This window comes from Meles meles, chromosome 4 (assembly GCF_922984935.1).
Source record: "Meles meles chromosome 4, mMelMel3.1 paternal haplotype, whole genome shotgun sequence".
NCBI classification, from domain to species: Eukaryota; Metazoa; Chordata; class Mammalia; order Carnivora; family Mustelidae; genus Meles; species Meles meles.
The window spans coordinates 130139479-130165613 of NC_060069.1; the positions used below are offsets into that span (position 1 = coordinate 130139479).

The window sequence follows — 26135 nt, forward strand, 5'->3', positions numbered from 1 at the left end:
AACAGTGATGATAGCAATTCTTTCTTCCTTGTCTAGTTACGGTATAAAAGTTATAGAGAGTATCTCTGTAGTTCCACTGCCTCATTGTGATACCAAAAATATGTGTTTTGATAGTGATTAATTCTGTGGCTTGCTATTTGGACATCACCATTTGACATTGTAGTCAATAGCATAACAATCCTTATGAATCAGCTAATCCTATAACAGGGAAACATTTGTTTCATAATAATATTGCCAAAATATGTTAACAGCCATGGGTTACTTCATAGTAAATATTAAATTATATTGCCTCTGATAAATGTATTTGAGAAGAGATTAAGATGAAAAAAAGTATGTAAAGAAAATTTTTAAGAGATAGCACAACGATTTTCCTGCATGCCAAGAAAAGGTAGGGAAATTAATTGTGTGGTTGTCTTTCATTTGCCTGAAAAATGTGAAAGAAATTACTTCCTAATAGCAAAAGTTGAGATGCGTTTTTATTTTTCCTTACTTTTGGTAAAGTTATTGTACATCATTTTGAGAAATGAACCAAAATGACAATCATAGATGTCTGAAATATGTTTCTAAATGTGAATATATGTATATATAAATAAAATTATTAATCACAGATTACTATTTTAAAAGGTTTTCTGAATACATGTTAGCATTAGCAACTCTGGCTTTTCTTTTGGTGAGGTAACAACTCTTTCATGGTGGATATGCTCTTTCCTAGTTCTTTAGCTTTTGATAGCACTGGACACATAAGGGGGAGAACTGGCATGTTATTAAGCAAACTAAAATCTGAACTAATCTGATTTTCTCTTTTTAGAATAAGAATCTCAATTTAAAGAACCTGAAAATGAGTACTTCTCTTTATAAAACTCAAAATTGTGTACTTTTGGAGATCTGATTATATTAAATTTCCTTATGATTCTGAGATATCCAATGACATTTGAATGTAGTTTTTTGAATCTCTCTGTTTTTTCTACTTCTCTATTGATACCTAAGTAAGTGTGACTCTATTTCTATGACTTATCAAGAATTTTTAATGAATAAAAAAAATTTTAAGTGTATTTCAAGTATTAAAGACTACAAAGTTAGTGGTATTTTAATTGTGGGTTTGCTATAAAATGATTGTGTTCCTCTAAAATTCATATGCTGAAACATAATACCCAATGTGATAGTATTCAGAGGTAAAGCTTTTGGGAGGTCACTAGGTCATATGGCTGGAGTCCTCATGAATGGGATTAGTGCTTTTATAAAAGAGAAACCAGAAAAACTTCTGCTCTTTGCAAGGCAATATGCAGCCTAGAAGAGGGCTCTCACCAGAACCTGACCATGCCAGCATCCTGATCATGGATTTTCAGTCCCTAGAACTGTGAGAATTAAATTCTTGTTGTGTATAAACCATCCAGTTTATGGTATTCTATTATAGAGGTCTGAGCTGATGAGGACAAGGATACATGATATTTTAATAATGTATAGACTTATGGGTGAAGATTTTAGAATTAGATTTTCCTATCAGTATTTAAAAAATATATAGCATTTTTCACAGAGCTAGAACAAATAATCTAAAATTTGTATAGAACCACAAAAGACCCTGAATAGCCAAAGCAATCTTGAAAAAGAAAAGCAAAGCTGTAGGCATCACATTTCCAGACTTCAAGTTATATTACAAAGCTATAGTAATCAAAACAGTATTGTACTGGCACAAAAACAGACACATAAATCAATGAAACAGAATAGAAACCCAGAAATAAGCCCATAATTACATGGTCAATTAATTTTCCACAAAGCAGGAAAGAATATCCAATGAAAAAAAAGGCAGTGTCTTCAAGAATTGGTGTTGAGAAAACTGGACAGACACAGGCAAAAGAATGCAGAGATGAGTCCAGCCAGGTGGAGACATCCAATCAGTGGGGCGTGCATACTATCTCCCTAGCTACCAAGGCCCCCTGCCTTTTGGGCGCCAATTCTGACTAAGGTGATAGGCTAGTTCAAATAGCTACTATGGGGTGAATTGTAATTGAATTGGCCACCCATGTGTGACCTAGCATGACTGTGCAGCTTTCTCTGTGTGTTACAATCTCATTTGCCACCTGTGTGTGGCCAGGCCCAACCACATGGCCTTTGCTCTATAAAAGTCTGTGAGGCAGGGAGGGTCGCCTCTCTGTAAAGGGCGGCTCTGACCAGTCTGTTTGATGGTTGGTTTGATTCTTGATGCTTGGCATGAAATAAAGCTTTGCTTGACGTTTGCTTTGTATCAGTCTCGCTCCTTTGACCATGGACCCATTATTGGGGGACCCAACATTGGGGACCCAACAGGACCACTTTCTTACACCAAACACAAAAATAAATTCAAAATGGGTGAAAGATCTAAATGTGAGATTGGAAATCATAAAAAAACATAGAAGAGAGCATGGGCAGTAACTTCTTTGATATTGGCTCTAGGATATTTTTTCTAGATCCCTTGAGGCAAGGGGAATAAAAACAAAAATAAACCATTGGTACTGCATCAAAAACAAAAATGAAAACAAAACCACACACCTACAAAACTTCTCCAAAGGGGCACCTGGGTGGCTCAGTGGGTTAAAGCCTCTGCCTTTGGCTCAGGTCATGATCCCAGGATTCTGAGATCGAGCCACGCATCAGGCTCTCTGCTCAGCGGGAGCCTGCTTCCTCCTTTCTCTCTCTGCCTGACTCTCTGCCTGCTTGTGATCGCTGTAAAATAAATAAATAAATAATAAACAAATAAATAAATAAATAAGTACTTCTCCACAGAAAAGGAAACAACTAACAGAACTAAAAGGAAACCTACAGAATAGCAGAAGATAATTGCAAGTGACATGTCCAATAAATAAAGTGTTAGTATACAAAATATATGAAGAACTTGTAAGACTCAATATGAAAAAAACCCAAACAATGTAATTAAAAAATGAGCAAAACACATGAACAGGCATTTCTCTACAGAAGACATTCAGATAGCCAACAGGCACATGAAAAGATGCTTATCATTATTTATCAGAGAAATGCAAATCAAAACTACCATGAGATATTGTGTCACATCTGTCTGAATGACTAAAATCAACAAGCCAAGGAAGAGGTAAGGCAAAGATGCAAAAAAGAGGAAACTGTCTTGAACTATTGGTGGGATTGAAAGCTGGAGCAACCACTGGGGAAAACAATATGGAGTTACCTCAAAAAGTTAAAAATAGAACTACCTTATGATCCAGCAATTGCACTACTAGATATTTACCCAAAGGATGCAAAACAATAATTCAGAGGGATAAATGCACCCCTACGTTTATAACAACATTATGAACAATAGCCAAGATATTGAAGCAGCTAAAGTGTCCATCAGTTGATGAGCGGATAAAGAAGATGGGATATGTATACATACATTCTTTATACATAGATATAGATATACATATTTGTATAATGTATACATATATAATTTATATATATAAATGTATACATTATATTTATGTAAATATATCTATGTACAAATATATATACAAATATAAATATATATAAATATCCATCTATATGTGTGTGTGTCTGTGTGTACAGAGAGAAGTAGGGGAGAAAGGGAGAGAAAGAAGAGATATATATGTATGTATATATACACAAGCACGCACATACAATGGAATATTATTCAACCATAAAAAGAATTAAATCTTGCCATTTGCAATGATACAGATGGAACTAGAGAGTACAATGCTAAGCAAAATAAGTCAGTCAGAGAAAAGACAAATACCAAATGATTTCACTCATGTGGAACTTAAGAAACAAAACAAATGAACTAAGAGAAAAAGAAAAAAACAAGAAAGAGACTCAACTATAGAGAACAAACTGATCACCACTACGGGGGAGGGGGGGTGTTAGATTAAATAGGGGATAGGGATGAAGGTGTGCACTTGTCATGATGAGCACTAGCTGATATATAGAATTGTTTAATCACTGTATCATGTACCTGAAACGAATATAATACTGTATATTAACTAACTGGAATTAAAAACTTAAAAATATTTTTAAAGTGCAATGAATTTTCAGAAGTCTTTTTGAGAATTTGCCTGTGGTATGAAAGATGTAAGATGATGTTGCAGCATGGAGGTTATTTCTTTACATATCCCTCTACACAGGGACTTGGAAAAATGCTTTATTTTTAATTAAAATAACATTGTGTTTTGAAAATCTCAAAGTGGAGAATATGTACGTTTTTAGATTTTAATTTCACTTTATTTCTTTTCTTTAGCTTTATGTGGATATAATTGGCATATAATACTGTATTACTTTTGGGTGCATAACATGATGACTTTATATATGTGTATATGTGAGTATGTATATATATTGAAATGATGACCACGAAGTTTAGTTAACATTCCATCGCCTCACGTAGTTACAGTTTTTTTCTTGTGATGAAAAGTTTTAAGATTTACTCTCCTAGCAATTTTCAAATATAGAATCAATACTGTCAACCAGGAGTCACCAACCTGTGCATCACATTCTCAGGACTTCTAACCAGAAGTTTGTACCTTGATCATCTTCACATATTTCTCCCATTCCCCCACTCTCTACAAATCTGGAAAATCTAATTTCAGTTTTTATGAGTTTTGTTTTTGTTTTTGTTTCTTAGAATCTACATAAAAAGTGATATCATGCAGACATTTTGTCTTTCTCTAACTTACTTCACTTAATGCCCTCATGTTCCATCCATGTTGTCACAAATGGCAGGATTTCCTTCTCTTTCCCATGTTGTTAATTTTAGCCATTCTGACAGGTATGAGGTGATATCTTACTTTAGTTTTGATTTCTGTTTCCCTGATGATGAGTGATGTTGAGCATCTTTTCAGGTGTCTGTTAGCCTACCACTTGTATGTCTTTCAAAAATGTCTATTCATGTCTTCTGTCCAAAGTGGATTATTTATTTTTTTGGGTATTGACTTTGATAAGTTATTTACATGTATTGGATAATAACCCTTTATCAGTTATGTCACTTGCAAATATCTTCTGAGGTTTGCTGGGGTAGGTAGGCAGGAAGATGCGTTAAATGGGTGATGGGTGATGGGTGTACTTGTGATGAACACTGAGTGTTGTATATAAATGATGAATCACTAAATTCTAAACCTGAAACTATAAAGAAATAATAAAATAACATAACTCTTGTTTGATAAATCTTCCATTATTAAAAAGACAACAAAAAATTTTTAAAAGGATTTTCTTCTCTTTATGAATGAATAACATTGTATTTTCTTTATCCATTCATCCACCGATGGACATTTAAGTTGTTTCCATGTCTTGGCTATTGTACATAATGCTGCAATGAATATGGGAATGCAAATAGCTTTGGGGATAACAGTTTTGTTTCCTTTAGATATATGTCAAGAACTGGGATTTCTGGATTATATGGTATTCCTCTTTTTAATTTTTAAAGGGTCAACCATATTGTTTTCCATAGTGGCTACACCAATTACATTTTCAGCCACAGTGCACAAAATTCCCTGCTCTCCACATCCTCTTCAGCATTTGTTATCGCTTATCTTTTGGTAATAGCCATTCAGACAAGTGTGAGGAGATATCTCATTATGGTTTTGATTTGCATTTCCCTGATGATGAGTGATATTGAGTATCTTGTCATGTACTTGTTGGTATCTGTATGTCTTTGGGAAAATGTATGTTCAGGTCCTTTCCCATTTTTTAAAATTTGGATTATTATTATTACTATTACTATTATTTTGTATTGAGTTGTATGAGTTCCATATGTATTTTGGATATTAACCCCTTATCACATATGTGGTTCACAAATATTTTTTCCTATTTCACAAGTTGCCTTTCATTTTGTTGATCATTTCTTTTGCCATGCAGTAGCTTTCTAGTTTGATGTAGTCTCACTTGTTTCTTTTTCTATTTGTTGCTTGTGCTTTAGATGTTATGTATTTAAAAAAAAAAAAAAAACACTGCCAGGACCTATATTAGGAAGATTTTTCTCCTATGAATTTTATTGTTTCTAGTTCTACATTTCAGTCTTTATTCCATTTTGAATTAATTTTTGTGATTAATACAAGATAGGTGTCCAATTTCATGCTTTTGCATGTGACCTTCCAGTCTTCACAGCGCTATGTATTGAAGAAACTGTCTTTTCTCCTTTGGGTACTCTTGTCTTGCTAATTAAAATGTTAGTTGACCATATATGCATGGGTTTATTTCTGGCTCTGAACCTGTTCTGTTGGTCTATGTTCTGTTTCTATGCCAGCATCATAGTATTTTGACTCCTAACTTTGTAATATACTTTGAAATTAGGATGTGTGATGCCTCCAACTTCATTCTTCTTTTTCAGGTTTGCTTTGGCTACTTGAGATCTTTTGTGGTTCTATACAAATTTTAGAATTTTCTTTTCTGTAAAATATCCCATTGGAATCTTGATAGGGATTGCATTGAATCTAAAGATGGCTTCGTCTAGCATGGGATTTTAACAATTTCTTTCAAAAAGAAAGAAACAATCTTTCTTCAAGTGTATGAACACAGGGAATATTTCCATTTATTTTTATCTTCTTCAGTATCTTTCATCAGTGTCTTAACAGTTTTCACTGTAGAGATCTATCACCTTCTTGGTTAAATTTATTTCTAAGTATCTATTACTTTTTATGCCATTATAAAATGGATTGTTTTCTTTACCTTTCTCTGATAATTCATTGTTAGTGTATAGAAGCCTTACTTCTTTTCTTCTATCCTGAAATGTCACTGAATCTGTTGATTAGATCAAATAATTTTTAATGGAATTTTAAGGAGTTCCTATATATAAATTCATGTTGTCAACAGAGATAATTTTTCCTTTCAGATTTTGTTTTTCTTGCCTCATGCTCTGGCTAGGCACTCCAAAGTTATACTGAATAAGAGTGGTATGAATGGGAATTCTTATCTAAGAGGAAAAGTTTTGAACCTTTTTTTTTTTTAAGATTTTATTTATTGATTTGATAGAGAGAGAGAAGGAGAGAGATTAGAGTACAAGCAGGTGGAGCAGCAGGCAGGGGGAGAAGGAGAAGCAGGCTTCTCAGAGAGCAGGCAGTCCGATGCAGGGCTTAATCCTAGGACCCTGGGATCATCACCTGAGCCAGAGGCAGATGTTTAACTGACTGAGCTACCCAGGCTCCCCAAGGTTTAAACCTGTAATGATTGAATGTAATGTTAGCTATGGACTTGTCACATATGGCCTTTATTATGTTTAGGTACATTCCTTCTGTACCTAATTTGATGAGACTATTATAAATTGATGTTTAATTTTATCAAATACTTTTTTCTCATTTATTGAGATGATCATGTGACTTTTATCTTTCATTCTATTAATGTGACATATCACATTTATTGCTTTGGGTATATAGAACCATCTTTGCATTGCAAAGTATATAGTCCTTTTATATAGTATATAATCCTTTTAATGTGCTGCTGAATTGGGTTTGCTAGTATCCTGTTGAGAATTTTTTTATCTATATCCATCAGGGATATTGACCTATAGTTTTGTTTTCTTACATCCTTCTTAATCTGGATTTAATATCAAAATAATTCTTGCCTCATAAAATAAGCTTGAGAGTGTTTTGTCTTCATCAAGTTTTGGAAGAATTTTTGAAGAATTTGAAGAAACATTCTTCAATGTTTAGTAAAATTTATTAGTGAAGTCATCTTGTCCTGGCTTTTCTTCCTTGGAGGTTTTGAATACTAATTTAATCTCTTTACTTGGTATTTGTAATTCAGATGTTCTATTTCTTTCTGATTCAGTTTTACTAGGTTGCATATTTCTAGAAATTTATCCATTTCTTCTTTGTTGGCCTATGAGAACCCCAGGTTTCTAGGTTGTCTAGGTTGACCAGGATGTCTGCTTGCACTCTTAGGAAATAATATATTGAAGATTCCCTTTGGAGTAATTTTTAAACATTAAATGATATTTAATATGCCACTGTCTATCAGGAAGGGGCCACTTAAATTATGGATCATCATAGAGTAGAATTTATGTACCTGTATAAAAGTATGAAGAATATGTACCGGTATAAAAGTATCAAGAAGGTGTATATTAATATGCATACAGTATGCATACACCTTTTAAATGAAGGTGCAAAAGAGTGTTATGGTATGTTACTTTTTATGTAATAGAATATTAGGTCATATGTTCTTTGTCACTTGTATAAATGTAGTCAACATCAAGAACATAAAAGCTCAAAACAGTAATAATCCTTATTTTTTGTTTGTATAGGTTAGATGAAGGTGGCACAGAGATAGATTGTCCACTGTAAAAATATGATAATCATATAGAAATATGTCATGTATAATATGCATATGTACACATGTGCAACTATGTGTATACATGCATGTGTACATATAAGTGTGTATGTGTTTATATGCAAATGTATGCATGTATGTGCTCATATATATATAATGATACAAACATAAAAATTGCACATATCACCACATATGAGTGATGTTTACATATACAAACTCCTGAAAATTAAATTTTAAAACTTTGCTTGGGTTATATGAAAATGAGTCATGCACTCTGTTTAAATAATTTTCTCTACACAAAAGTAGTATCTGTGTAGCCAGTCCAGCATTCTTTGTCTGGATGGTTAAAATGTAGCTTTGTTGTCTACATTTTACTGATCTGATGCCAGTGTTTTGACACTGGTTCTTGACAATGAAAAGATTGCCCTGGGCTGGAGCCCTAGATATGTGTATAAGACAGAATATTATGGATTCATTCCAGGAGCACTAGGAAAAAAATCCATCTGCACAATAGGAAGTGTAGACTGATACATCTATATTTGCACATTGTGACTAGCCCCAGATTTTTCCCGGTGTTCAGTATGTTTTTGCATAGTTCATCAGCCATTAAGAAATATAGATGAACTGGGCTTTTAATAAAGGCTTGTTGAAACAAGGGCACACAGCCCTTGATAAGAATTTATTTCTACAATAAATTATAATCCTTTTCAATCATAAGAACCCACACTCTCTATTTTCGCTTCAAAAAAGAAAATTATATATATTCATTAAATGTGAAATTTGTGAAAGATACCCCAAATAATGATGCTCTGTAATGCAGCCACAATGATGCATTTGACACTGAGAGAATAGCAATGCCAAGTTCTCATAGAAATATCCCTTGAGCAATATACAATAGCATACTCATACTCATACTCATACTCATACTCATACAATATACAATAGCATGCTCAGCCGATTATATAATTTTTTTCTTTTATGACATACTTGATATAAAGAAAATTTTCTATTATAGTAGGTGCTTTTCAGTGATTGCCGTCATAACAATAATACCTAATATAATGGGCTATTTTACAATCCACAAAACACTTTCCTTCATATTATCTCATTTGTTCCTATAGAGGTTAATAGCATTTTAAAGAAGGCAAAACTAAGTTAAGAAATGTCTGTTTCTTGTTCAAAGCCAAATATCTAGTAAATATAGATGTAGAGACAAACTGGATTTTGTGGCATTTTATTTTGTATTTTTTTATTGTGTTTTCGTATATCCTTAAAAAACAGTGTGTTACAAAATATCCTAAATCTCCTACAAAGATACTAAATCTCTCACTAGGGTGGCATATACTGTAAATGTAACTACTGATGTTACTGTGTAAGGGAATTTTTGAAATCTATTATGTTTGTGAATGAGAGTATTAAAATTTTATTATTATTGTTATTTCCTTTGTGAAGGAAACTCCATTCTCAACCTATAGTAGCCTGTGCCTGTAAGTACCTCGAAATAAATTCAAGGCCCCTGAGCACACACCATCACAGATTCAGCTGTTAAAACTATGTATCCCTTAGGAATTCTGGATATCCTTCCCATTGTCCACCTTTGTTTTAGCCCAGTGAAATTGATAAGGAAATACCTTCCAGAGAGCAGAGCCAGAGCCTGCCTCAGGATAGGAATTTTTGTTATGTTTGCACATTTGTATTTGGTAGAACTATACACTAGTAATTTCTTTGTATGCTTTCTATTGGGAAATTTTTTTTACAGATGTATGATTCTTTCCCCACCATTATACATTCATTACTATTGAGGACAGAGGATGTGCCTACTGACTTCCAGTTAGTGGACTATGGCGTATCATCTACCATCTTAATACAGACATACGCAGGAAGCAAACATCCTGGGCTTTGGGGTGGTTTGGAAACTGGGTGAAATTTGGGGTCTGTCCCTTATGAAGAGATTGCATCTTTCAATATAGGGGAATCAGTATAGTACTTGATAGTTAGCTTGCCAAAGGGATGGACTATAAAAAGATTAAAGTTACTTACATAGAAACAGAAACCTAAATTATTGAGGTATGAAGTGTCCTCAAACACACACACACACACACACACACACACTTTTCCCAGACTCTTTGCAAAAAATTACAGCATTGTGACTGTGATCTAGTCAGAGACTTAGGGGAGAATTGGTAGTAGAAGCTCCTAGAATATCACCTTTTACTTTTCTTCACTTATAACCTATAGAATTTGAACATGATAGTCATCTGACTGATGAATCAATAAGTAGCAGTAAGTTGCCTTTCTCTAACCACTGGAAAAGGTGACTAGAAATAGCAGTGACATCAGCAAGATATGCTTGTCCAGAGGTAGTAGGACTGCTGTGTCAGCCCTGTTATCAGAGATGTTCAGTCCTTCTCAACCTCCTGCCACCTTTAGTGCTGACATGTATGCAAAGTAGCTTCAGTGCCTAAGAAGACATCTAATAGAAAATATTCCATCTATGGCGAAAAAAGTAATACAAAAGGAACTTTTTTTTAAGTACAAAATTTTATAAATTAAAAAAAACACTCAAAGAAAGGCTAGAAGATAAAAGTTGGGAAACATCTTCCAGAAAATAGAACTAGAAAGTAAATAAATAGAAAATGAAAGAAAATAATAGATATCAATTCAGTAAAGCATATATCCAATGACTTCTGAAAGTCACACAGAAATGCTATTGGGAGGGCCGCCTGGGTGGCTCAGTGGGTTAAACCTCTGCCTTCAGCTCAAGTCATGATTCCAGGGTCCTGGGATCAAGCCCCACATCAGGCTCTCTGCTCAGCAGGGAGCCAGCTTTCTCCCCTCTCTCCCTGCCTTCCTCTCTTGCCTACTTGTGATCTCTCTCTCTCTCTATTAAATAATTAAATTAATTAATTTTAAAAAATGCTGTTGGGAGATTCTCAAAGAAAAATGTATGAGGAAATTTAATAAAATTGAAAGGCATTAGTTTGCATATTGCAAGACCCACTTAGTCCCTAGTCCAAGGAATTAAAATAAATAATCCCCACCCCAAATACCTACAGGGAAGTTTATACTTATGAAATTTAAAAAAATTTTGGAGATCGAAAAATCATATAGAAGAGAAAGTGAGAGCAAGCAAGAGATAAAGAGAGACTGAAAGATTGAGAGAGAAGGGATGGGAGATTTCCAACATAAACCAATCCTTAGCCATTTAAAAAAAATCTTTTGTGATGAAAAAAAAATTAGAGTTATGTGAAGTCTCAAAAATATTAAATCTTTTTCTGGGTTTTTCCTCCACTTCCACACTCTCCTTTGCCTCTCAAGGGATGAAATTGTGATCTGTTCTACCAGGCTCTCTTGCCTGCAGAAATCTGGACTAGATGCTACTATTGAGAGGCTATTACACAACTTTTGGAAAGAGAATGGTGGGCAGGACCAAGGACAGAGAACAGGAGGTTTGCAGTGGATTCTGTGGGAACTGTTCCTTAATCCTGCAGGCAACAAATCCCTGCACAGCAGATCTCTTGAAAGCCAAGAGCAGTTTCTATTTTGAACTCTGCTCTCCTAGTTTCTCCAGGCTTGGAAAACCTAGATTGCTTTCAGGTTCCTGATGGAGCTCTAATGGGCCTCCCATGCACAGTCATAGGATGATTAAAGGAAGAAGAGAAAAGAGAGAAAAAGAAAGGAAGGAAGGAAGAAAGGAAAGAGGGAAGAAGGGAAGGAGGGAAGGAGGGAGATTAGGGAGAGAGAAGAAGGAGCTTGTGGGAGTGAGCTGGTTAGGGAAAGGAGAAGTTAAGTGTCGAGGAAAAAAAAGCAAGTGGGGAAAAAAGCAAGTTTCTAGACAGTGTGTAATTTGTGTTAAAATAAACATGGAAAGCTCAAAAATCTCTACGTGTACACATAAGCAGTGTAAGGAAAGGTGTGGCAAGTGGACACTTATAAACAGTTAATACTGATTCCTCCAGAGAAATGGAATTAGAATGGAATAAGATAATAAAAAAAATGGGATGAAGCTGATAAAAGACTTTTTTCTTTCTGCGTGTTTGTACTGCTTGATTTATTGCAGAGATCTTGAATCATTCTTTTAAGTACATACTTCAAAATTCAAATGTGGTTTTAAGAATATTTTCCCTTAAAAAAAAAAAAAGAATATTTTCCCTTACGATCCCTAAAAGGATGACAATAACTCTTGTCCCTTCTGGTCTTTCATCTTCAGTTCACTCCGGAGTTCTTCCTGATTTCACAATTGAGTGGAGAATATAGTTAATTAGCACGATAACAATGTTTCTTTCTTTCTTTTTTTAAAAGACTTTATTTATTAGAGACAGAGAAAAAAAACAAGCAGGGGAAGGCACAGAAGGAGAAGCAGAGTCCCTGCGGAGCAGGGAGCCACATATGGGGCTCCATTCCAGGATCCTGGGATAATGACCTAAAGGGGCGGGCAGACCCTTAACTGACTGAGCCACCCAGGCTCCCCCATAACAATGTTTCTAATGGTCTTTTTATAAAAGAGTGATAAGCTCTGGATTAAAATAATATCTAAGTGTATATATTTGGGAGGGAGCTGTGGTAGAAGCAGCAGGAAGCAAGTTTAAGTTACATAATACAGGTAAGCTATCTAATGCAACCACTCAGGAGGCCTTAAGCAGCGATTGGGTGAGTTTCCAAAATGTAACATCAAGACAGCACTGCACAGTTTTCTTTTCTGCACACCTACAATGTCACAGACACAAAGACAGGAACAGAGCTCACTGTCTCCTTGCTGTATGTTGAAAAATGTTGCCATGAAGTGTACCTCCCTGCTATGCAGATGAGTTTTTTCGATTCTTGAGTATTCGGAATGTTACACGCAAATAGGAAATGTTAGTTGCTCTGATAAGGTTTAATCAAATTATTTCCTTGAAGTTGCATTTTTTTATTATTATTATGAATGAACACGTTGACAGAAGGTGTGATAGGAGCAGGAGCAGTGGTGTCTGCTTGTGCTGGTAGCACATTATGTTCACATCATGTTTTTGAATTTCCTTTACAGATAAGCATTGTGAGTAATTGTAACATGAAGTGGTAATCTACCACTGATATATGAAAATAGAGAAACTGAAATTAAAAACATCATTCAACTGAAATTTTAGACTGTACTGTGGAAGGCTGGGCTTCCAGATGCACAAAGAATGCCCACTTGAAAAGAATTTTGCACTCCAGTCATGGGAAATTTTGTCTCAAATAAATAGCGAGCATTTCTACCAATAATTGGTTAGCATGTCATTGTAGATAATATGTGTACTTTTTAAGTTTCGATACAAAAGATTTCATTATCCTACTAAGCAGATGGATTATGTTTCTCATTTACATTATGCATTAGAATGTTGCAGTTTAGGTGATATTTGGCTAAAAACCAATTGCAATATATTTTGATACTCTTCCTGATTACATGGCATAGATGAAAAGAAATCATAGTAAATTTAATTGAATGTAAGCAGTTTTGTAAATGAGTTTTAAATGTTAGCATTAAGTAAGTAGAGAGGGTTTTTTTTCTAAGAATTTTATAACTAAGCTAATCTAGTTTAGTGATTCCCAAACCAAATCTATCCTAATGCACTTTTAGAAAATTCCCTGTCCTCACTCTAATTTAATTAAATTGATTCTCTGCATCTGGGCCAGGAAACCTGATTTTTTTGTTCAGACTTCTCAGGTGACTGATGACCCTCTCTTTTCTCACATTTCTGATAGAATCCAATTCCGCTTGTGCATACATGAGAAACTGGAGACCTAGAGAGTTAAGGCAAATGTTCAGCAGGAGATTAGAGCCTTGTTTGACAGGATGCTGCCAAGTGTAGCATCTTGGCCACAGAGTACTCACAGATTTTGAGAAGCTATAATTTGAAAAATAAAAATTAACTTTTAGATCACAGGACAGTGGCCTGAAAAGATGATCCAGTTTGTTTATTTTAGCAACCATGAGAATCAGAGAAAAGAAGGCTTCACAGTATCTGATCCTTCCTTTACCTAATGTTGTCCATATTGCTTTGGTATAAGAGGGCATGAAAATCAATGGAAAAGTGAATTTTAACCTCTTTGAGTCCCCCCCCCCCCGGAATTTTAATTTACTATTGCAGGCAGCTTCTAATACTTCTTTCCATTTTTAACCTCTCAATCCCTTGTTGCTTAGTGCAATTTCTACGAGGAGTTTAAAAGCAGATCACATGGAAATTGAATGTTCTGTTAATATTCTAAATATTAGCACCTACAGTGTAGAATTATCTTCTGAATTTATCATAAATTATTTAACAAAAGATATATGTAGCATATGGAATTTTGTCAGAGAACGTATGAAATAATCACAACAAATGAGGACATTTGTGTAGCTTGATTGGACATTGATATGTGACCTCAGGGACTTGAATTAAGTTCTATTTCTCTGTTTTCTCATAATTAAAATGGAGTGGTACGTAACTCAGAAGGTTGTTGTGAGGGGCGAGAGGCATGGAGTTGCAGTGCTCAGATATCCTTAAAACCAGCTGCAAGGAAATGCGAAGTTGACCATTTGTCCCAGGATGCCACCTCCCGCATCCATGCTAGCATTTGCACTGAAGCCAGCCTTCTCCCAGGATGCTCCCAATCACTGACTGATCATGGCAGGGGTCCTGGTACTGCCCACTTCTGTAGGATTCGGGGCTTTACTCACTGGCTGCTTTAGTTAAGGGACTTCCATTGACTGGGCAGAATCTTTCTGCGAACGGTGCTGTAGTCAGAGACTCTTCCTCTGATCATCCTCCTTTCTCCCTCTCCTTTCCCCAGATGTCTTGACTGCTTTGGAGTCTGCAGCTTCTTCTTTTCTACTTCTCATTCCTCACCTTTATCCTACATAGGTATTTCTGCTAATAAATGGCTTTCACATGTCCTCCTACCACGGTGCCTGCTTCTTGGAGGACCCAAAATAAGATGTGGGAATAAATAATTTAATATTAGTAAAAAGATTTAGAATATTGTCTGAACAAATTAAGCGCTGTTTAAGTGTTATCATATAAATACAAATAGGGTAAAGGGGGTCATGGGTACAAACTTCTGCTTACAAGGTAAATCAATCCTGGGGTTGTAATATGCAGCATGGTGAATAAAGTTAATAATACCACATTGCATATTTGCATAAAGCTGCTAAGAGAGTACATCTTAAAAGTTCTCATCATAAGAAAAAAATTATAACTATGTGAGGTTATAAATGTTTACTAGACTTACTGTGAGGATCATTTCAGAATGTATACAAATACCCAATCACTATGTCATACAACTGAAACAAATATAATGTTTTATGTCACTTATAGCTCAATTAAAACTGTAAGTAAAGCTTTTGAGTAATACTGTGAATAATTAATTATATATGTGTACAAGAAATAAACTGAACAGAGATATAAGAATGATTATTCTTGAACAAGATCAAAAATGCCATTACTGCTCACTTTGCCACCAGTAGTATTATTTTGGCAGTTGTTTTTAAGCTCTTGGCATAAAAAGCAAATTGTGACCTTATTTACTCAAACAGGCAATTATGTTACAGTTACTTTAATTTCCCTTAAAACCCTTTACCTAGAGTTGAGGGGGAAAAAAAAACCGGAAGAGTAAATGCAACATTATAATCTCATCGCTTTCCATGTACTGTATTTAGTGGCTCTCATGTATTTAGCTTGGTAGAGCATTAATTGAAAGTTTAGCAGCATATGCTGAATTCACCCTAGGGTCTGTGGCGTGGTATGCAAAAATTAAGAAGATAAAAGATGGGTTGCTTTGAAGAATTGTCTTTCATTTTGAATGGAGAGAGGAGAGAAGGATGCAGAGTTTAACAGTTATGTTTACAGGAGACTATGTGATAATTAAAACATACAACTGCTGTAGTCAAAGTAGCCAAACATGGAATTATTCATTAATGATAATTTACTGATTAAAGATAATTTGTGCATAAAGTATTAAATATTACAAACTATCTCCTCAAAATTATTTTCAGCAGTTTATGTAATTCTTACTAAGTTACCAAATTTGGTCTACGAATTCTGTAAAACACTTATTGAATTTTCTTATGGAAAACTTGCATGTAAAAGGAAAGGAGCTGCTAATTCACCCCAGAGCATTTCCTATTTCTTTTTTAAAATTTGATTTAGTGAGCAAGGACACTTAATTTTCTGGACTAAAGTAAAATGGAAGAATTGGGTTTGAGTATGGCACCGTCACCTAATAAACTCTGTGATCCCATGATTTTTCCAAGGCTGAGCTTATCTACTAAATGATGATATTCCATATTTTATATGAGTAATTATGGATATTTTTGTGTTTTATATTACCTAGAAATCTGTGAAGTTTCCTTCTCTGTGCATTACTTTCCATTTGCTCCCCACTCCTCTGTGCCACCTATTATGAAATTGGTGGTTAATCCATCTAAAGCTGCTTCCAGACCAAAACTCACTTGCCTTGGAGTAATTAATCTTGAGTTGGTTTTTAGCCTCATTACTCAAACTGATGGGGCCTTCAACGGAGTGGCAAACAGGGAATTGTGCTGAATAGCCAGAAAAAGAAGGATTTGGGCCAGTTTCTTGTTTCATAGGTCTTTACAGTCTCATTGGTGCTCATTGTTCTCTGAGGCCTTCTGTGCCCTCAGGTAGTGTGAATCTGATCAGGTATCTCCAGCTGCAGTCTCCTTCTGCCAGTTCAAGCTGCCGACAACTAGATATGGAAGAATCCAATGAAAACAGTGTGCTTCTACTAATTATCCCAACACCCAGACACTCCACTGATGTCCTAAAAGGAGTACATTCATACAGAATATTCAGCAAAGGAAAGAGAAAAAGGAAAAACAAATAACTGGTGGGAGGAAATCTGTGCTGAGAAAGAAGCTAAGAGGAACACTTCCCTTTGCTCACTTCAAGTATGTGAGAAGCCAACATTAGCACAACCATATCACTTCTGTTGTTAGTTCTGCAGACTTCCAGATTTGTGCAGTGCACTACCTTATTTTTGAGCTCAGACTGGTAAGAATAATTTCATGAGCACCGATGACTCTGTTTGCTCAAAACTACTCATGGGGTTCTGAATTTCATAAAGGAACATGGAATTTTAGAATACATATTTTGAGGTGTCATTTGTGTTTTATAAATGGAAAAGTTGGGCCTAATAATGGTGATACAAGTTATTCAAATTCATGCATTTAGTAATAGCGTTTTGATTTGAATCCTAATATCTCTATATTTTATTACTTGTCAGATATTTTTAACAATTTATCCTAATTAGTTCAGGAAAGAAAATGCTTATTTTAGAGCTCTATAAGTTCAATATGAAGGTAAAAATAATCTCTCACTTTCTGTCTTCTTAAACCTCCTATCTGGCCTTCCCTAACATCCTTCTTTAAATTTGTATTTTTATTCTTTTCTATTTTAGAATACAGAAATAAACATATAGTGCTTTCCTTATCTTCCTACCACCAAAACTTCCACTATGTACATTTATTCTCATACTCCTTTAGCTTTCCACCTACATTAATAAAAAATATCACTACTTCTGTTAAATGCTCGTCTTGCTTTCTCATGAATTTTATGCCGGTGACACTCTATGTTGATGTCATCAGATGTCTTGCTTTCTTCTGGAACTTGCATTCCAGGTTATAATCATGCTGTGGCACCTCTCAGTTTACAAAACAAGCAAAACAATTAACCAACAAGCCAAAAAATAAACATAAGCTCAAACATTGCATAGTTGGTTCATCTCTCTGTAATGCAATTTCTATGTTCTTTTCAGAACAAAACTTTAGAATATATGTATATATTTTTCAGCATTTCATCTTCATTTTTTAAAAAGATTTTATTTATTTATTTGACAGAGGGAGAGAGATCACAAGTAGGCAGAGCAGCAGGCAGAGAGAGAGGGAGAAGCAGGCTCCCTGCTGAGCAGAGAGCCCACTGTGGGGCTTGATCCCAGGACCCTGGGATCATGACCTGAGTCGAAGGCATAGGCTTAACCCACTGAGCCACCCAGGAGCCCCTTCATCTTCATTTAATAATTTCTATCAACTATGTATGTGGGCTGTACTCTCCTAAAACTGCCCCTGGCAAGGCCACTAATAGATTACACATTGCCTAACCCATACAACAAAATACTATGTAATTAAAAGTAAAAAAAAAAAAACAAAACTGTTGGTATATGCAACAATATAGCTAAACATCGAAATAATGTCGTGAATAAAAAAAAAGAAAAAAAAATTAGAAAAAGAGCACATATTTTATGATTCCATTGATATAAAATTCTAGAAATGCAAACTACTCCATAGTCACAGAAAGCAGATCAGTTACTGCCTATGGGTGGTCTGGAGTGGGTGAGATTCATTATGTACACAATGAAACACTTCAGGTTGATTGAAATGTTCATTTTCTTTTCTTTCTTTTTTTTTAAGATTTTATTTTATTTATTTGACAGAGATCACAGTAGGTAGAGAGGCAGGCAGAGAGAGAGAGAGAGAGAGGAGGAGGAAGCTGGCTCTCTGCTGAGCAGAGAGCCTGATGCAGGGCTTGATCCCAGGACCCTGGGATCATGACCTAAGCTGAAGGCAGAGGCTTTAACTCACTGAGCCACCCAGGCACCCTCATTTTCTTCTCTCTCTCTCTCTCTTTTTTTTTTTTTTTGAGTTTTTATATTTGAGGTTATTCTTCATTTAACTTTTGAAACACTACTATAGTTGAATATTAAAAACAATAGCAAGTAGTGAGCTGTGATTCAAGTCCTTCACTCATTCACCACTGCACATAAAATGCCAGCAGTGTTATACACTGGCCCCATTAAGAAGTCTGACACTGAACACCACCCCTGGGATGAGGTTCATCATCCTCATGTGCTTCCCCATTGTAATGGCACCATCTTTCCTGATTTGGATCCAAGTCCACCAGTTCTATCTGGTCCATTTCATCAGTCTCTTCTACTTCCTTCCTCTCAGGTAGGAGTTTTTCCAGCAAAGAGAGTTTATCAGGAGAGAGAAAGCCGTCTACGGCCATACCACCCTGAACGCGCCGGATCTCGTCTGATCTCGGAAGCTAAGCAGGGTCGGGCCTGGTTAGTACTTGGATGGGAGGAGAGAGAAAGCCATTCTCAGGAAAGTTTACCTTAAATTCGATGATGAGGTGACCCTTCTCATATGATCTACGATAAATTGGCATTTAGCACACACTTGATATCTCCATGCTTGACAATTGGACCTGGATGAGAGGTGATGACAATGGTTTGGGTTGTCAAGAGTAGATATTGGCCTTTGAAAACCACACAGTACTTCAACCAGCTGTATGTCCATACACATGAAAAGGTCTTCTCCCTGAGGAGTAAAAACAGCATGGTCCTTCTGATCTAAACAATGATAATATCTCCTGGTTCCAGTTCTGGTTCTTGGTCTCCCTCACCATGGGATGTTATCTTCTGGCCATCTTTCATGCCTTTGTCCAAATGAACTTCTAGAATCTTCTTCTCTTGAACTATCTTCCTTCCATTGAAGCTTTGACATCTGTCTTGAGGACTGATCCATTCCCCATGCCCCTGGCACTCGATGCACATGGAATGAATTTGCTGAACCTTTTCAGGTCCTATCTGATGAATTCTTCTTTGTATTCCAGTACCTCGGCAATTGGGACAACATTCAGCTGCTCCTTTCTTACCACCTCGGCCTTCACATTTATTGCAAATCACATTCTTTTGCAGAGCTAGTTTTCTTGTTGCACCATTATATAAATCTTCTAAGGTTACTGAGAGCTGATGCACAACATTTTTACCTCTCCTTTCTCTCTGCATTCTTCCTCCTCCTACAAAAAACATATCAAAGATGTCCATGGGAGAGCCAAAACCACCACTGACTCCACCTTCTTTAATTGCCTGTTCACCTCATTTGTCATTTAATTCCCTTTTCTTTGCATCAGAGAGTACTTTGTAAGCTTGAGAAATCTGTTTAAATGTCTCTCCTTCATTTGGATTCTAATCAGGGTGGTACTTCAAGGCCAGTTTCCTGTAGGCCTTTTTCAGTTCTTCTTGGGTGGCATTGGGTTTGACCCCCAAAACATCATAGTAAGTGGTTTCTTCACCTCGGCCTTCACATTTATTGCAAATCACATTCTTTTGCAGAGCTAGTTTTCTTGTTGCACCATTATATAAATCTTCTAAGGTTACTGAGAGCTGATGCACAACATTTTTACCTCTCCTTTCTCTCTGCATTCTTCCTCCTCCTACAAAAAACATATCAAAGATGTCCATGGGAGAGCCAAAACCACCACTGACTCCACCTTCTTTAATTGCCTGTTCACCTCATTTGTCATTTAATTCCCTTTTCTTTGCATCAGAGAGTACTTTGTAAGCTTGAGAAATCTGTTTAAATGTCTCTCCTTCATTTGGATTCTAATCAGGGTGGTACTTCAAGGCCAGTTTCCTGTAGGCCTTTTTCAGTTCTTCTTGGGTGGCATTGGGTTTGACCCCCAAAACATCATAGTAAGTGGTTTCTTTCACCATTTTCTATAGCCAGTGAGAGGGCTGAGGCCAGTGTGGGGGAGCGGGAAGGAGCGCGAAGCTGGGCGCAGCTCGGGCAGCACCGCGTTTCACCAAGAGTTCTGGAAAGTTCCCAAAATGTTCATTTTCTTGATAGTGGTGAGAGTTTCTTGGATATATTCTAAATACATCAGATTATGCACCTTAACTATTTTATCTCAATTGGGTCTCAATAAAACTATAAAAAACTAATGCAGATTTTGTGTTCTGTCCTATGTTAAACCTCTGTTCTGATATATAATGTTTTAAATTATGTAGTTAAGTTATTTACTTGTACTCCAAACAGATAGTCAGTGTATTCTTCATATTAAATTGGGGAAGAAAATTATATTCCCGTTTGTATTTATTATAAACACATTACATGTTCAAGGAACTAAATATACAGATGGCACAAAAATGAGTAAAATAAAGAATATTTCATATCTTAACCCCCTTCCCATTCCTACTGCTCACAAGTAAATAATTTTTAGAATTTCTTTTTAATTATTAGGATGGATTGTCCCATTACTTTTAGTAATATTATATTATTCTACATTCCATGTTATAAATGATATGATTATAGTATATAGTTATAATAGTATATTCTATTTTATTTTGTATATTATACATTATATATAACTATATAGTTGCATAACATTATAATTATATAATTATATAATTATATTTATAATTATATATTTATATATATATATTTATAAATATAATTATAATATAATTATAATTATATTTATATATTTATATATATTTATATATATATATTTATATATATTTATATATTTATATTTATATTTATATTATATATATTAAATATATATATTTATATATATATATTAAATATATATATTTATATTTAATATATATATTTATATATATTTATAAATATATATATTTATATATATATATAATTATAATATAATTATAATTATATATATATAATTATATATATATATAATATATATATTAATTATAATATAATTATAATTATAATATAATTATAATATAATTATATTAAATAATTATATAATTATATATATAATTATATAATATATATTAAATAACACTATAATAATTTTATATTGAACTTCCTTAAGCCTCCTTATTTTCTCCTCCCCTGGTATGTTGAGAAATTTCTTCAACTGTGTAACAAACCACCCCAATGGTACTTTGTTACCAATATCTATAATGACGTGTATGTACAACAAAATTATTAAAAGTTTTATTTATAATTGGAATCATTGAATAAAAAAACAAACCAAATAAACTAAAAAAAGGAACTAAACCATTGTCTAGAATGTCCTCAGAACATTCCATACGTTAGTAGCTATGTATTCCTTTGCACCTGGCTGATGTGACAACAGTGGGTCAGTATACACAGCAGTTGCACTAGCAGCAGCAGTCCAAATTTTCCCCTAAAGCTTGCCCAGGATAAAGCAAGAGAACAAGAGGAGAGCATATACTCTGCCAAAGTAAGTGTATTTATATACTGCATGGAATTATTAACAGCCTGAACCTTTTCCCTCACTATTGAGAGTTGCAGATTGATGTGGTAACCGCCATTGAGCAAATGCAGAATGCATGTTGAATGCTATAGGACTTTGCTATCAATATTTGTAATGGTTAGTTTTTCCTATGTAGCCAATTATCCCCCAAACTCAGTTGGCTTAAAACAGCAATCATTTATTCAGCTCATGCTTTCGTAGAGCACAGATTTTCTGGGATGGACTGGGCCTAGCTGACACTAGGCTTGGATGGCCTTACTCTCCAGCCTTGCTGTCAGGGTGCTTATCAGCTGGGCTAGTGGCAAGGACTGGGAGCACCTGTCCCTCATCAAACACCAGGCTATCCTAGTTCATTCACATGGCAGCAGGTTTTCAAGAGCAGTTAAAAAGAACTAAGCTAAATATGCAAGCATTTTCATGTGTCTCTTTTGCATTTGCAACTGTGTTTTTGACCAAAATGCATTACGAAGTGAAGACCAGTGTCAGTGTGAGAGGTTATGGTTCATGTAGGTAGACATAGGGAGATGTGAACAAGTTGCAGGCTTTTCATTCAACAAACAGATGCACAGTCATACAAAAGCATCTCACCTTCCCCATTACACCTTGAATGTTTTTGTTAGTGATGTCATTATTTTTCATTCATTTTACATTACATTTATGACTATTATAATGTACCTACTAAACCTCTGATTCTTGTTTGATGAACATTAGACATTACTGTTTGCCTTTGGTTATGTATATGTGAGTAAGTGCAGGCCGGGTTCCTGCAGTACTCATGAACATAAAAATGTGGTAATTAAAAAAAAAAGGTTTGTCTTTTATTTATTTATAGCATGAGTTAGCACGTGGGGAGTGTATGAGAAAGGCACACATAGGGCTCTTCTCATGATAGTGTGGGGACAAGAGAATGCAATTTTACCATGTGCCCAGGAGGGGTACAAATACTGAAAGGTTAGTTCTCCAGTGTTTGTTTTGTTTTCCTTGACTCAAACTGTTATAATTAGTTAATTATTTTATAGTAAGTATTTTGCAGTATATTATCATTAAGCTATTTATAAATTTATTTGCTCCTTCAATGAGTGGCAAGCTAATTTGGAACTTTTTTTTTGTTGTTATAAAAATGTTTATTGTTTACCAAAACCATTGGACCTCTTATCAAATGCTGCTTGGTAACAAAATCTTATCACAGTTTTAATAAAAAAAAGAAAGAAAGAAAGAAGCTATTTGTCTCATTGTCATTAGTTAGACTTTCTGCAAGGTCACTTAATCCAGACTTATTCAGTGTGTTCATCAGATTCTCAGGTGTTGCATGTACTCCCTCCTGATCTTGCCAGGCGACCAGTAGCTGCTTAGCTCTCATCTTCATGTCTTCGCTGTCACACTCAATTTGTCTAATTTCCGAGTCTTTCATTTCCAAGTAGGGAGCCAGGATCTTCCATTGCTTGCCCAGTTTACTGGCAAATGCCTCTATTTTTCCCGTTACAGGTTTGTCTCGTCGAACATCAGGGCTTTCATTTTCCTTCAGTAAAGCATCATTATCTTCCTCATCTTCATCCTCACCTGTTTTTATTTCTTCAGAAGGAGGTGGTAATTCTTTTGCTAGCTTTATTACCATGTTTTCGAGATACTCTGGCAAAGTTTTAAATTGCTGGTTGGTTGGCTGGAAGAAGTGAGGGCTTCTCCGTGCTAATAGTCTCAGGGCTCTCCAACCATAATTTGAATTGTTCACAGCCTTGTATTAATTTTCAACCATGTTGAAACAGGGTCTGCCTGTTCAATGGCTTCTCCAAAAAATTCCTCCAAAGTTGGCATGTATTTCCTTGTCTCTGATTTGCAAGCTTCCGTATTATCAGGACAGAGATTCCAAAGCCTTGTTAACTCCTCATTTCCCATCAGAATCTTTTTATTGGGTCCTTTCCCTAGGAAGTCCTCTGGTGCTGTTCTCTTGCGAGCTACTCTTGTTGGCTTGGTGTCTGATGTTCTTTCTTTCACAAAACTTGGGCAGCCTTCATTTTTCCATGAGTTCCAGTTTTCTTCAGTATTTAATATATGTTGATACACTGATTTTGTAGTATCTTCAATCCAGAGTGATTGCTCATCAGTTAAAACATAGTTTGAACTTTTGAATTTGACCTGCCCCTTGAGATACTGGAATAAAATGAGATATTGCAACAGGATGTGTCAACGAAAGTTACTGTCACCCAGCTGTAAATCCATCAACTTTTCACTTGTTAAAAATTTTGCAAAATATACATGTTCTCCTCCTGTTTTTAATTCTTCCATCTTTTTCCTGGAGGCCTGAGTATCATCTAATTTATAACTCTTAAAAACAGCTAGAACTTCTTCAGAATACTTAAGAAAAGTTTTCCATGAAATCTTCTCATAGCATTGCACAGGGTTCCTGAAGTAATCCTGAAGTGACCCGAATTTTCGATACAGGTTGTTATCAATTGGAATGGAGCAAGTTGTTGGAGCTTCATCATCTCCCATCTCACCTTCTTCTACATCCATTCCTTCTTCTCTATCCTCAGTGTGCTTCTGACCCTGGGTGCTTTCCTGCTCATTGGTATTGAAAACAGTAACATTTTCCAGATTAAATTGACTTTGCAAGTTAAGACCTGATTTCTCAGATAAAGGCAAAAGTCTGGCCAAAAAGAGTTGAATTCGTCCACAGAAGACTGTATTCTGGGATTCTGATAATCTTCTCAGGAGGTCATAGCACATACGTAGTAAATAGTTTTTCCCAGCAGAATAGAATGTGTTTGATTTCCAAGTAGCAACATTTTTTTCCACAAAAGTGAATATTGTGTCACACTGATCCAAAGGAAGACAATCCAAAACATCTCCCAACAATACAAAAGGTGTAGAGGTGGTACAAATACCTTCAGTTACTCCCCCAATAGCAAGAGAAATAATAGCTAAAACGTTTTCACATGATGAGTGATTTATAATTTCTTCTTCTAACACCTCTGAAAGCTTGGTCAAGGGTACATTTTTTTTTTTTTTTTCATTTTCACTGCCAGGTAATGGCTGAACGTACTCAACAATGGCTTGATATTTTTGCTGTTTAGGGCCTCTCTGGTAGACTCCGTAAACCGCGTCCGCGCTTCGGGCAAACTGAAAAGCGGCGGCGTCGGAGACTTCTTCTGGACTGCGCGTGCCCGCCCCGGCGCTGCGGCGCCCGCGGATGACGTCAAGAGGGCTAATTTGGAACTTTTTATCATATTATCTTATTTGTTTCAACCTTTCACTCGGACCCAATGCTTCACTGATAAAAAATCATCTATTTACTTTGTCCATCTTTATAGCTAATAAACATTCCCATGTACCCAATCTTCAAATGATCACTTAGTTAACAATTATGCATGTATATGTACAGAGACTATCAGATAATCTTGCCCTGTCAGGAAGATCTATTCACCTATAAAATATCTTTGACTGGACAAACCCCCCCCCTTTTTTTAATATTTTATTTGAGAGATAGCAGAGCAGGAGAGAGAGAGTGCAACTTGGGGGAAGAGGGCAGAGGCAGAGGGCAAGGGAGGAGCAGACTCCTGAGCTGGGAGCCCAACAAGAGGGCTCAATCCCAGGACTCAGATATCTTGAGCTGAGCCTAAGGCAGATGCTCAACGGACTGAACCACTCAGGGCCCCCCAGAGGGGACAAATTCTTGATTTGGGGAATTTTCTTCCTCCGAGTGAACTGATACGAGAAATTTAGAATGTCTGATAATCTAACTTCTAACTTTCCATAGTTTCCTCTGAAATTCTTCTTACTATATATTCCATGGCTTCTTCCTTACCTCCTTTAGATATCTGTCATGTTAAGGAATGATTG

At 35.5% G+C, this 26135-nt stretch overlaps 2 pseudogenes; both read right to left on the minus strand.

The window, feature by feature from the left end:
* Positions 1 to 19058: 19058 nt before the first annotated feature.
* Positions 19059 to 20763, minus strand: LOC123940261 (annotated as a pseudogene).
* Positions 20764 to 23481: 2718 nt separating this feature from the next.
* LOC123940779 lies at positions 23482 to 25522 on the minus strand (annotated as a pseudogene).
* Positions 25523 to 26135: the final 613 nt, after the last annotated feature.